Source organism: Monodelphis domestica, chromosome 1 (genome assembly GCF_027887165.1).
Source record: "Monodelphis domestica isolate mMonDom1 chromosome 1, mMonDom1.pri, whole genome shotgun sequence".
NCBI lineage: Eukaryota > Metazoa > Chordata > Mammalia > Didelphimorphia > Didelphidae > Monodelphis > Monodelphis domestica.
This window is the reverse complement of record NC_077227.1, coordinates 399,010,742-399,023,065: the sequence shown is the minus strand read 5'-3', so window position 1 is coordinate 399,023,065 and position 12,324 is coordinate 399,010,742. Positions and strand designations below refer to the sequence as shown.

The window sequence follows — 12,324 nt, the reverse complement described above, 5'->3', positions numbered from 1 at the left end:
GTCATGGTTGTACTGAGCTAAAATATATCCCTAAAGTATCCTATGTTTATTATATCGTGTGCATTTCATTTATCCTTTTTAAAGTAAATATGATTTATGTCTCAAGGAATGCTCAGGTGTCCTTCGAGGGTTCAGTTTTATTTATAGGCCCTATTGTCAACTGCAAAAGACTACCAGAGTATTCAGGGGCTTCGTTTCAAAGGGAGCATTGGAGACTTTCCTTTTCTGATTCTTTTCCTAGTACTCAAAAACACTAATGATAAGATTCTGTTCGTGATTTTGTAAAGTTTGATTCATATCCCTCTTTAGTCTGTTTCCTTAGACTGAAAAATTTTTTTTTTAATTTTTTAAAGATCATCTATCAGGACTTTATATTTCCAATGTTACAAGACTTTCTTCATCATAATTTAATATAAGGATCAGAGTATTTAGCTGGGATGGAACTTAAAGTAGGTAATATTGGATCTGGAAGGTACCTGAAAATCTAGAATGTTTGAGGTAGAAGATTCCTTAAAATACAGATTAGTCAATTTGGGGTGAACCTTAGAACACAGAATGCAAGATCTGGAAGAGACATTAAAGCATTGAATGGTGGAACTGGAAAAAATCTTAGAGATCATTTAGCACAACTCTTATTTTATAGAGGATGAAATATAAGTCCTGGATGCTATAGGAATTATCTAAAGTCACATAATTTGGGCATATCAGGGCTGGTTTTGAATCTAGGTGTCCTGAGAACATGCCTGGTGATATTTTCTATTGCTTCTTCCTATCTCTCCTAAGGACTGGCCCTGTTATTTTTGTTTGTTTCTAATTTCCTTCCTATTGAGGCCTGGAAGTACATGCCACTTGGCTATCACATCCCCAATAGCTTAACCCTTTCAGAGAAAAATCTGCAGTAAATACATGATTTATTCCTGCCCTGAGTTATAGCTCTAAATCTCAATTTCCCACTAGACATTTCTACCCAAATGTTCTGCTGGCAACTCAAACTTAAAGTTTGAAGAACTTATAAGTTTGAGAGAACCCAAGAAAACAAGTTCATGATCATCTCTTCAACCCTAAACCTTTCCCTTTCTCTTATTTACATTCTCATTCCTACTGATTAGATCATTGTATCAATAAGCATTTATGAAGCACTCATTTTATGTTGGGCACTGTACTGAGCTAAGACCACCATTGTCTCAGACACCAGGATTGAAATCCAAATGGTTTCTTTCCCCCTCCCTGAAATTCAGTCAGTTGCCAAGTCTTACTAATTCAATTGCTACTATATTTCTTGTATCGTTTTCTCTAGCTTGCCACAGTCTATGGATTTGAACACATGTTACATAATAGAATTGTCAAATTTGCCACTAGAAGCAAATTAAAGAATAATTTGGAAATATTTAATAAAATAAATAAAAATATTATACAACAATATAATGTAAATTAGTGATTTTTTCTAACATATTACCCCTACATTTCCATTTGAGTGTGATACTATCAACCTATATACAACTAGTTTTCCTGCCTCTAGTCTCTGTCCTTTCCAAACCTTCCTTCACATTTTGTTGTCGAGTCATTTTCAATCGTAATGATTCTCTGTGACCCCATTTGGAGTTTTCTTGGCAGTGATACTAGAGTGGTTTTCCATTTTCTTACCCAGCTTATTTTATAGATGAGGAAACTGAGGAAAAGAGGGTTAAGTGAGTTGCCCAAGGTCACACAGCTTGTAAGTGTCTAGGGCCAGATTTGAATTCAGGTCATCCTGACTCTGGGCTGGTCACTCTACCTGCCGCACCACCTAGCTGCCCCCATCCTTCACATACCTGCCAAATTAACATACCTAACTTACAATATTGCCCATGTCTCATTCCTCTGCTTAAAAAACCTTCAATGGCTCCCTACTGTCTACAACAATAACCACTCTGTGATCTAGATGATCCATTTGAGAGAAGAAAATATTAGAAATGGAGAGTGGCATAGCTATTCAGTGAGCTAGTAAATACCATTTGCCTCTGTTGTTCTCCCCATGGCTACCTACACTCAGCTGAGCTGCACTGGAGCATGAGTAGGTAGGGAGAGATGCAATTATTCCCCGCCTAGTCCCAGGCACTGACACCCTGCCAGCATCTGACCTCTCTCTTGCCTCCCCCCAGTGCAATAACAGCACATATTTTGTATATTCCCTGATGCGGACTCTGCCAGGAAGTTGCTTCCTGCCAGGCTCTTCTCTCTCCTTGTGCCCCCCAAAACAAGTCAAGGTTATGCCAGCTGAGGGAATTAACAGCAAGGAGAGTGAAGAGAAACCAGTACAGCAATGGTGGCATGAGAGAGTGAATATGAGACAGCAGCCAGTGGAGAATTGCTTCCCACGTAGTCTGGGTTCAAGTAGCGGAGCAACAGACTTCTCTCAGATCTGCAACCCTCTTCCCAATACTCACCCTCAAAACCATCAGATAGTTTGGAAGCACATAAAGAAGGCCATCGACCACCAGAAAACCAACGCCTAGCTAGACATCTTTTTATTGTCCCTCTTAATGTCTCCTCCCCACTGGTAATAACTACCCTCCAAACCTGGGACCTGACGCCCAGAAATCATCTCTCCAAACCTTGCCACTGGGTAAAGTGGAAGTTTGCTAGCTAAATTTCAAGGAAAATTTTTACATAATTGGTAGATGAAACAGAAAAAAGTAATTTAGGAAAGGTAGTCGATACTATTGTTCTTCAATTTGGAGTTACTTATCTTCATAAGGTAACTTCTTTGATTATGAGATCCATTAAAACTAGGTTCTGAGAGGAACTAAACTTAGAACAAGACTTTGGAGTCCCTATACACAAAGTGCTAAGCCAAGATTTTCAAAATGTATTGCTAATGACCTTTTAAGAAGAATAAATATATTTATATGCTAATAGTAAAATATTTAAATGTATTATTTCATCTTTATCTCTTCCTTTAAACATGTATCATAGTAAAAATCTTATGAATTAATATTCTTATAATGAGGAAAGCTCAAAAATGTTTTTACTAATGTGGTATGTTTTCTTAAGAGTTTAGAGACCATTATTAGTGTGATCTCAGGTCATACTGAGTAGTATAACTTGTAGGAAAAAGGACATGAAAGATCAGATATACACAACCTGGTCAGACCACAGCTAGAATACCAGGCACATGTTTGGGGAGACACAATGGAGCGAGGGCAGCAACAAGCTACAGAACATCTAAAGGAAAGCAATAAGGAGGTTGAATGCCACGTAAGAATCAGATAAAGGAACTATGGATGTTTGGCTTGCAGAGAAAGCTCACAGAGATCAAGAGATTTTTTTCAAGTATTTAACAAAATAATAATAGCTAATATTCTATAGCACCTACTATGTGCCAGGCACTATCTAAGCACTTAAAAAATATTAAATCATTTGACCCTCACAGTAATTCAGATAGGTAGGTACTATTATTATCCCTATTTTAAAGATGAGGAAACTGAGGCAAGCAGAGGTTAAGAGACTTTCCCAAGGTCACACAAAACTAATGTATCTGAGGCTAGATTTGATTCTAGACATAGTGTTCCATTTACTAAACCACCATATGGATGAAAGCTTAGACTTATTCTGTTTGGTCTTAGAAGGCTTAACTTGAAGATATTTGCAAAGAGGTAAACTTTCAGCTTGGTATAAAGAGAAATTTTCTTAGAATCAGAGTTATCTCAAAGTGGAATAGGCATCTTCAAAAGAAAGCAGTGGATTTCCTCTCATTATGGTCTTTAAGTGGACTGAATGGCTGCTTATTACATGTGTTTGGAGAAAGAATTTTATTTTCCAAGTAAAAGTTTGTCTAGGTGGCTACTGAACTTTCTTACAACTTATTCTGTGATTCAGACTACAGATCACAAAATGTCAGAAAAGGATAATTGAAAACTGTACCAACGAGTAATCTGAAGAAAAAAAGTAATTGTGTGATTCTATTTACCCCAGGTAACAACACTGCTTTGCACACGTTTAATAGCTCTGTAGACAGTATTGGCTGACTGCTTTGGAGTGACTCATCTTTTGGTCAGGTAGGTGGCACAGTGGATAGAGTGCCTGGTCTGAACTCAGGAAGATTCATCTACATGAAGCCCCTAGTTGTATGACCTTGTGCAAGTCATCTAACCCTGTCTGTCTCAATTTCTTCATCTGCCAAATGAACTAGGAAAGGAAATGGCAAACTACTTTACTATCTAAGAAAACACCAAAAGGGTCATGACAAGTCAGACATGACTGAAAATGACTGAATAATAACAAAGACAGTAACTATTTATTGAATGAGTTGAAAATGGGTTAAAAACATTTCTTAGGTGTATTTCCTCAGTTTTAAAATGGAGTATCCAAATTGCTAGCATAGCCTGGGAATCAGAATTCAGACAAATGAGTCTATAAAAGCTCAAGAATAGTTCAAAAATGAACCCCCCAAAAGTAGCATTTTTTAAAAGCCTTTTTTTCTTTCTAGAGAGATTTCCTAGAAGAAAAAAATTCCTTTTTGCCTTATCTTCTAAAAGTATGTCACTTGCTTCCCTCTTCTTAACAAGTCATTAATGAATCCATGTTTTTTTTTTCACCATGAATTTGTTTCTTCTATCCAACAGTACAGGCCTTTCCATTCCTCTGACAGAGTTCTACAACAAAGGTTAATTGCTTTATAATTTTATTCTTTTTCCTTTTAAAAAAAAGTGTCCCGAAATTGCTAATTTTAAATGTGCTTCATGTCTGTGGTTTCTTGAAAATTCCCTACAATTAAACCAGATGTTTAGATAGGTCTTAAAGCTATGAGACAATTTCAAGGAAAGTTCTATTTTAATACAGAGCAGGGCAACATATTACAAAGGGCAGCATCCTGCCTTTTTATCTAGTTTACAGTGCAACAATCATCAGAGCAGACACCGTATTTCCTAGGCTACTCATCTATTGTTGATTTAAGTAAAAGTTGGTTAAGTATCAGCACCAACTTGAGAAAAACAAGTTACATCAACAGGTTTTGAAAGGTAGTGATCGGTAGCAATGGTTGAAGTCAAGTCTCCCATGTCAAGACAGAAAATAAGGTATTACTTCATTAATTTGGCATTGTGAGGACAGCAATTTGGTATTTAATCCAGCAATGTCACTACTAGGACTGTATTTCAAAGAGATCAAAGATGGGGGAAAGGACCTATGTGTATAAAATATTTATAGTGGAGTTTTTTGTTGTTGTTTGTTCATTTTTTTTTGCAGAGGCAAAGAATTGGTAACTGAAGAGATGTCCATCAGTGAGGGACTGGCTGAATAAGCTGCAGTATCTGATTATAATGGAATACTATTATGACCTATGAAATGATGAAGATGATTTCAGAAAAATTTGTAAAGATTTATATGAACTGATGCAAAGTGAAGTGAGCAGAACCTGGAGAACACTACACAGTAATAGCAAAAAGATAACAATGATCAACTATGAATGACTTTATTATCTGTGATACAAGGATTCAAGATAACTCCAAGAGACTCACGGAGAAAAAAAGCTATCTAAAGTCATAGAAAGAACTGATGGATTCTGTGGATCAAAGCATAATATTATTCATCTTTATTTCCTCTATGAGTTTTTTCCCTAATATAAGCAATATGTGTCTTCTTTCACATGATGAGCATGGAAATATGTATTGCATGAAAGTACATGTATAATCAATGTTACCTGCCATCTGGGGGAGGGAGAGGTATGAGGAGGAAGAAAGAGATCATAGATTGCAAAATTTCAGAAAATGATTATTAAAAATAATGTCTACACATAATTTGGAGGAAAATGTTTCTTTGGCATTGTGGGAAAGGTACAATTTCCTCTTCTGTCATTTTTCAGGACTGAAGCTTGCACACCATTGAGTACCAGAACAATTTGTTTATTCTTAAAAACAATTTCATGAATTTTTTTCTAAAATGATTAATATATTTCCATGTCTCATATAGAGTGATAAATTTAGAGCTAGAAGAGACCTTAAAGGTTGTCTATTCTGGACTTCCGGTTAAGATGGCGGCTTAGAGAAAGCTGAAGTTCAGATCTCCGGAAAACCCTTCCCTACCGATCTCAAACTAGAAGCTCCTAAGGCGCCGAAATTCAAAACGATCAACAGCACAGACCCTGGGAACCCTCCTCCTGGACCTGGACCCGGTTCAAAAGGTACGGCTCCCCTTAAAAGCCAGAACCCGAGATCCCTCGGACCTCAGGGGTAGGAGCGCAGAGTCCAAGGCTCCCGGAAGCGGCAGCCGCGCCGGGCTCAGAGAGCAGGGTCTGAGGAACAACAACCCTCAGGGTCTTCTACCCAAGTCCCAGTCCGGGTGAAAGTTACTGCCTGGGGCTTCCGCTGCAGAGAGCCTGTCGGTCCGGGTGAAAGTTACTGCCTGGGGCCTCCGCTGCAGAGAGCTGGTCAAAACAACAGCAACCCTCAGGGCGGGCAAGACAGCCTCATGGGCTGGATCCTGCTATCCAAGTCTCAGTGAAAGTCTGTGCTCTCGGAGCTTGGGGAAGCAGCAGCCCATCCCCCCGCAGGCCGACGAAACAGCCTCACGGCCAGGGATTCTGAAGGCAACTTCCGGAAATCGAGCCAGGGGGAGAGTGTGGCCTCGTGGTCCGACCCTTCCATTCCAGTTCCAGTGAGGCATATTCAGTTTAACCCAGGGAACGCTCATAGAACCAACATCTGCCCAGGACTAAAGCCTCTGATCACCAGACAAAGACAAGAAAAGCCAATCCTCCACGTTCAGAGATGACAAACTCCACAGAAGCACAGAAGCCCCAAAATACCAAGAAAAATAAGAAGAAAGGGGCGACTCTGGACACATTCTATGGAGCCAAAATACAAAATACAGAGCAGATAGAAGAAGATATACAAGAAAATTCTCCAAAATCTTCCAAAGGAAATAGAAACTCTCCACAAACCCATGAAGAATTTGAATCAGAAAGGACCAAAAAGATGGAAGCCCTCTGGGAGGAAAAGTGGGAAATGATGCAAAAGAAATTCACGCATCTACAAAACCAGTTTGACCAAACTGTAAAAGAAAACCAGGCTTTAAAGCAAGAACTAATAAAGCAAAGCCAAAACACCAAGAAATTAGAAGAGAACATAAAATATCTCACCGACAAGGTGATAGATCTGGAAAACAGGGGGAGAAGAGAAAATTTAAGAATAATTGGACTCCCAGAAAAGCCAGAAATAAACACCAAACTGGACATGGTGATACAAGATATAATCAAAGAAAATTGCCCAGAGATTCTAGAACAAGGGGGCAATACATCCACTGACAGAGCTCACAGAACACCTTCTACACTAAACCCCCAAAAGACAACTCCCAGGAATGTAATTGCCAAATTCCAAAGCTATCAAACAAAAGAAAAAATCCTACAGGAAGCCAGAAAAAGACAATTTAGATATAAAGGAATGCCAATCAGGGTCACACAAGACCTTGCAAGTTCTACGCTGAATGATCGTAAGGCATGGCAAGAGAGCTGGGTCTCCAACCAAGAATCAGCTACCCAGCAAAACTGACTATATACTTCCAAGGGAAAGTATGGGCATTCAACAAAATAGAAGACTTCCAACTTTTTGCAAAGAAAAGACCAGAGCTCTGTGGAAAGTTTGATACCGAAAATCAAAGAGCAAGGAATACCTGAAAAGGTAAATATTAAGGAAAGGGGAAAAATGTTATCTTCTTTTACTCAAACTCTCTTCTATAAGGACTACATTTATATCAACCTATGTATACTAATATGTGGGGAAAATGTAATGTATAAATAGGGGGTAAAGAAAGACCAAATAGAATAATGGTTCTCACACAAAGATTCACAGGGGAAGGGGAGGGGAAGAAAACTCCTATAAGAAGGAGAGGAAGAGAGGGGGGGGGGGTTACTTAAACCTCAATCTCAGGGAAATCAACTCTGAGAGGGAAAAACATCCAGATCCATTGGGATCTTGAATTCTATCTTACCCAACAAGGGTAAGGAGAAGGGAAAACCAAGGGGGGGAGGGGGAGAGGGAGAACAAAAAGGGAGGGAAAGAGAGGGGGGAGGGGGAGAGGGAGAACAAAAAGGGAGGGACTAAAAAGGGAAACATCAAGGGAGGGGACAAGGGGGACTGATTCAAAGTAAATCACTGGACTAAAAGGTAGAGCCGAAGAAGAAAAGGTTAGAATTAGGGAAGGCAATCAAAATGCCAGGGAGTCCACAAATGACAATCATAACTTTGAACGTGAATGGGATGAACTCACCCATAAAACGTAGACGAATAGCAGAATGGATTAGAATCCAAAACCCTACCATATGTTGTCTTCAAGAAACACACATGAGGCGGGTTGACACCCACAAGGTCAGAATTAAAGGATGGAGTAAGACCTTCTGGGCCTCAACTGATAGAAAGAAGGCAGGAGTGGTAATCATGATATCTGATAAAGCCAATGCAAAAATAGACCTGATCAAAAGGGATAGGGAAGGTAATTATATTTTGTTAAAAGGGACTCTAGACAATGAGGAAATATCATTAATCAACATGTATGCACCAAATAATATAGCACCCAAATTTCTAATGGAGAAACTAGGAGAATTGAAGGAAGAAATAGACAATAAAACCATACTAGTGGGAGACTTAAACCAACCATTATCAAATTTAGATAAATCAAATCAAAAAATAAATAAGAAAGAGGTAAAAGAAGTGAATGAAATCTTAGAAAAATTAGAATTAATAGACATATGGAGAAAAATAAATAGGGATAAAAAGGAATACACCTTCTTCTCAGCACCACATGGCACATTCACAAAAATTGACCATACATTAGGTCACAGAAACATAGCACACAAATGCAAAAAAGCAGAAATAATGAATGCAGCCTTCTCAGATCACAAGGCAATAAAAATAATGATTAGTAATGGTACATGGAAAACCAAATCTAAAACCAATTGGAAATTAAACAATATGATACTCCAAAACCGTTTAGCTAAAGAAGAAATCATAGAAACAATTAATAATTTCATCAAGGAAAATGACAATGGCGAAACATCCTTTCAAACCTTTTGGGATGCAGCCAAAGCGGTAATCAGAGGCAAATTCATATCCCTGAAAGCTCATATTAACAAACAAGGGAGAGCAGAGATCAATCAATTGGAAATGCAATTGAAAAAACTCGAAAGCGATCAAATTAAAAACCCCCAGCAGAAAACCAAATTAGAAATCCTAAAAATTAAGGGAGAAATTAATAAAATCGAAAGTGATAGAACTATTGATTTAATAAATAAGACAAGAAGCTGGTACTTTGAAAAAACAAACAAAATAGACAAAGTACTGGTCAATCTAATTAAAAAAAGGAAGGAAGAAAAGCAAATTCACAGCATTAAAGATGAAAAGGGGGACAGCACCTCCAATGAGGAGGAAATTAAGGCAATCATTAGAAATTACTTTGCCCAATTATATGGCAATAAATACACCAATTTAGGAGAAATGGATGAATATATACAAAAATACAAACTGCCTAGACTAACAGAAGAGGAAATAGAATTCTTAAATAATCCCATATCAGAAATTGAAATCCATCAAGCCATCAAAGAACTTCCTAAGAAAAAATCCCCAGGGCCTGATGGATTCACCTGTGAATTCTACCAAACATTCAGAGAACAGTTAACCCCAATACTATACAAACTATTTGACATAATAAGCAAAGAGGGAGTTCTACCAAACTCCTTTTACGACACAAACATGGTACTGATTCCAAAACCAGGCAGGTCAAAAACAGAGAAAGAAAACTATAGGCCAATCTCCCTAATGAATATAGATGCAAAAATTTTAAATAGGATACTAGCAAAAAGACTCCAGCAAGTGATCAGAAGGATCATTCACCATGATCAAGTAGGATTCATACCAGGGATGCAGGGCTGGTTCAACATTAGGAAAACCATCCACATAATTGACCACATCAACAAGAAAACTAGCAAGAACCACATGATTATCTCAATAGATGCAGAAAAAGCCTTTGATAAAATACAACACCCATTCCTATTAAAAACACTAGAAAGCATAGGAATAGAAGGGTCATTCCTAAAAATAATAAACAGTATATATCTAAAACCAACAGCTAATATCATCTGCAATGGGGATAAACTAGATGCATTCCCAATAAGATCAGGAGTGAAACAAGGATGCCCATTATCACCTCTACTATTTGACATTGTACTAGAAACACTAGCAGTAGCAATTAGAGAAGATAAAGAAATTGAAGGCATCAGAATAGGCAAGGAGGAGACCAAGTTATCACTCTTTGCGGATGACATGATGGTCTACTTAAAGAATCCTAGAGATTCAACCAAAAAGCTAATTGAAATAATCAACAACTTTAGCAAAGTTGCAGGATACAAAATAAACCCACATAAATCATCAGCTTTTCTATATATCTCCAACACAGCTCAGCAGCAAGAACTAGAAAGAGAAATCCCATTCAAAATCACCTTAGACAAAATAAAATACCTAGGAATCTATCTCCCAAGACAAACACAGGAACTATATGAACACAACTACAAAACACTCGCCACACAACTAAAACTAGACTTGAACAATTGGAAAAACATTAACTGCTCATGGATAGGACGAGCCAATATAATAAAAATGACCATCCTACCCAAACTTATTTATCTATTTAGTGCCATACCCATTGAACTACCAAAATACTTCTTCACTGATTTAGAAAAAACCATAACAAAGTTCATTTGGAAGAACAAAAGATCAAGGATATCCAGGGAAATAATGAAAAAAAACACATATGATGGGGGCCTTGCAGTCCCAGACCTCAAACTATATTACAAAGCAGCAGTCATCAAAACAATTTGGTACTGGCTAAGAAACAGAAAGGAAGATCAGTGGAATAGACTGGGGGAAAACGACCTCAGCAAGACAGTATACGATAAACCCAAAGATCCCAGCTTTTGGGACAAAAATCCACTATTCGATAAAAACTGCTGGGAAAATTGGAAGACAGTGTGGGAGAGACTAGGAATAGATCAACACCTCACACCCTACACCAAGATAAATTCAAAATGGGTGAGTGACTTAAACATAAAGAAGGAAACCATAAGTAAATTGGGTAAACACAGAATAGTATACATGTCAGACCTTTGGGAGGGGAAAGGCTTTAAAACCAAGCAAGATATAGAAAGAATCACAAAATGTAAAATAAATAATTTTGACTACATCAAACTAAAAAGCTTTTGTACAAACAAAACCAATATAACTAAAATCAGAAGGGAAACAACAAATTGGGAAAAAATCTTCATAGAAACCATGACAAAGGTTTAATTACTCATATTTATAATGAGCTAAATCAATTGTACAAAAAATCAAGCCATTCTCCAATTGATAAATGGGCAAGGGAAATGGATAGGCAGTTCTCAGATAAAGAAATCAAAACTATTAACAAGCACATGAAGAAGTGTTCTACATCTCTTATAATCAGAGAGATGCAAATCAAAACAACTCTGAGGTATCACCTCACACCTAGCAGATTGGCTAACATAACAGCAAAGGAAAGTAATGAATGCTGGAGGGGATGTGGCAAAGTAGGGACATTAATTCATTGCTGGTGGAGTTGTGAACTGATCCAACCATTCTGGAGGGCAATTTGGAACTATGCCCAAAGGGCGACAAAAGAATATCTACCCTTTGACCCAGCCATAGCACTGCTGGGTCTGTACCCCAAAGAGATAATGGACACAAAGACTTGTACAAAAATATTCATAGCTGCGCTCTTTGTGGTGGCCCAAAACTGGAAAACGAGGGGATGCCCATCAATTGGGGAATGGCTGAACAAACTGTGGTATATGTTGGTGATGGAATACTATTGTGCTCAAAGGAATAATAAAGTGGAGAAGTTCCATGGAGACTGGAACAACCTCCAGGAAGTGATGCAGAGCGAGAGGAGCAGAACCAGGAGAACATTGTACACAGAGACTAATACACTGTGGTATCATCGAACGTAATGGACTTCTCCATTAGTGGCGGTGTAATGTCCCTGAACAACTTTCAGGGATCCAGGAGAAAAAAAACACCATTCATAAGCAAAGGATAAACTATGGGAGTGGAAACACCGAGAAAAAGCAACTGCCTGAATACAGAGGTTGAGGGGACATGACAGAGGATAGACTTTAAATGAACACTCTAATGCAAATACTATCAACAAAGCAATGGGTTCAAATCAAGAAAACATCTAATGCCCAGTGGACTTACGCATCGGCTATGGGGGGTGGGGGGGAGGAAAAGAAAATGATCTATGTCTTTAACGAATAATGCTTGGAAATGATCAAATAAAATA

The 12,324-nt window shown here is 38.0% G+C and overlaps 1 protein-coding gene across 14 annotated transcripts in view; it reads right to left on the bottom strand.

Annotated features, from left to right (window-relative positions):
* The window catches only part of PTPRT (protein tyrosine phosphatase receptor type T), a 1,347,533-nt gene that overhangs the window by 356,663 nt on the left and 978,546 nt on the right, over positions 1-12,324 (bottom strand). The window lies entirely within an intron of this gene.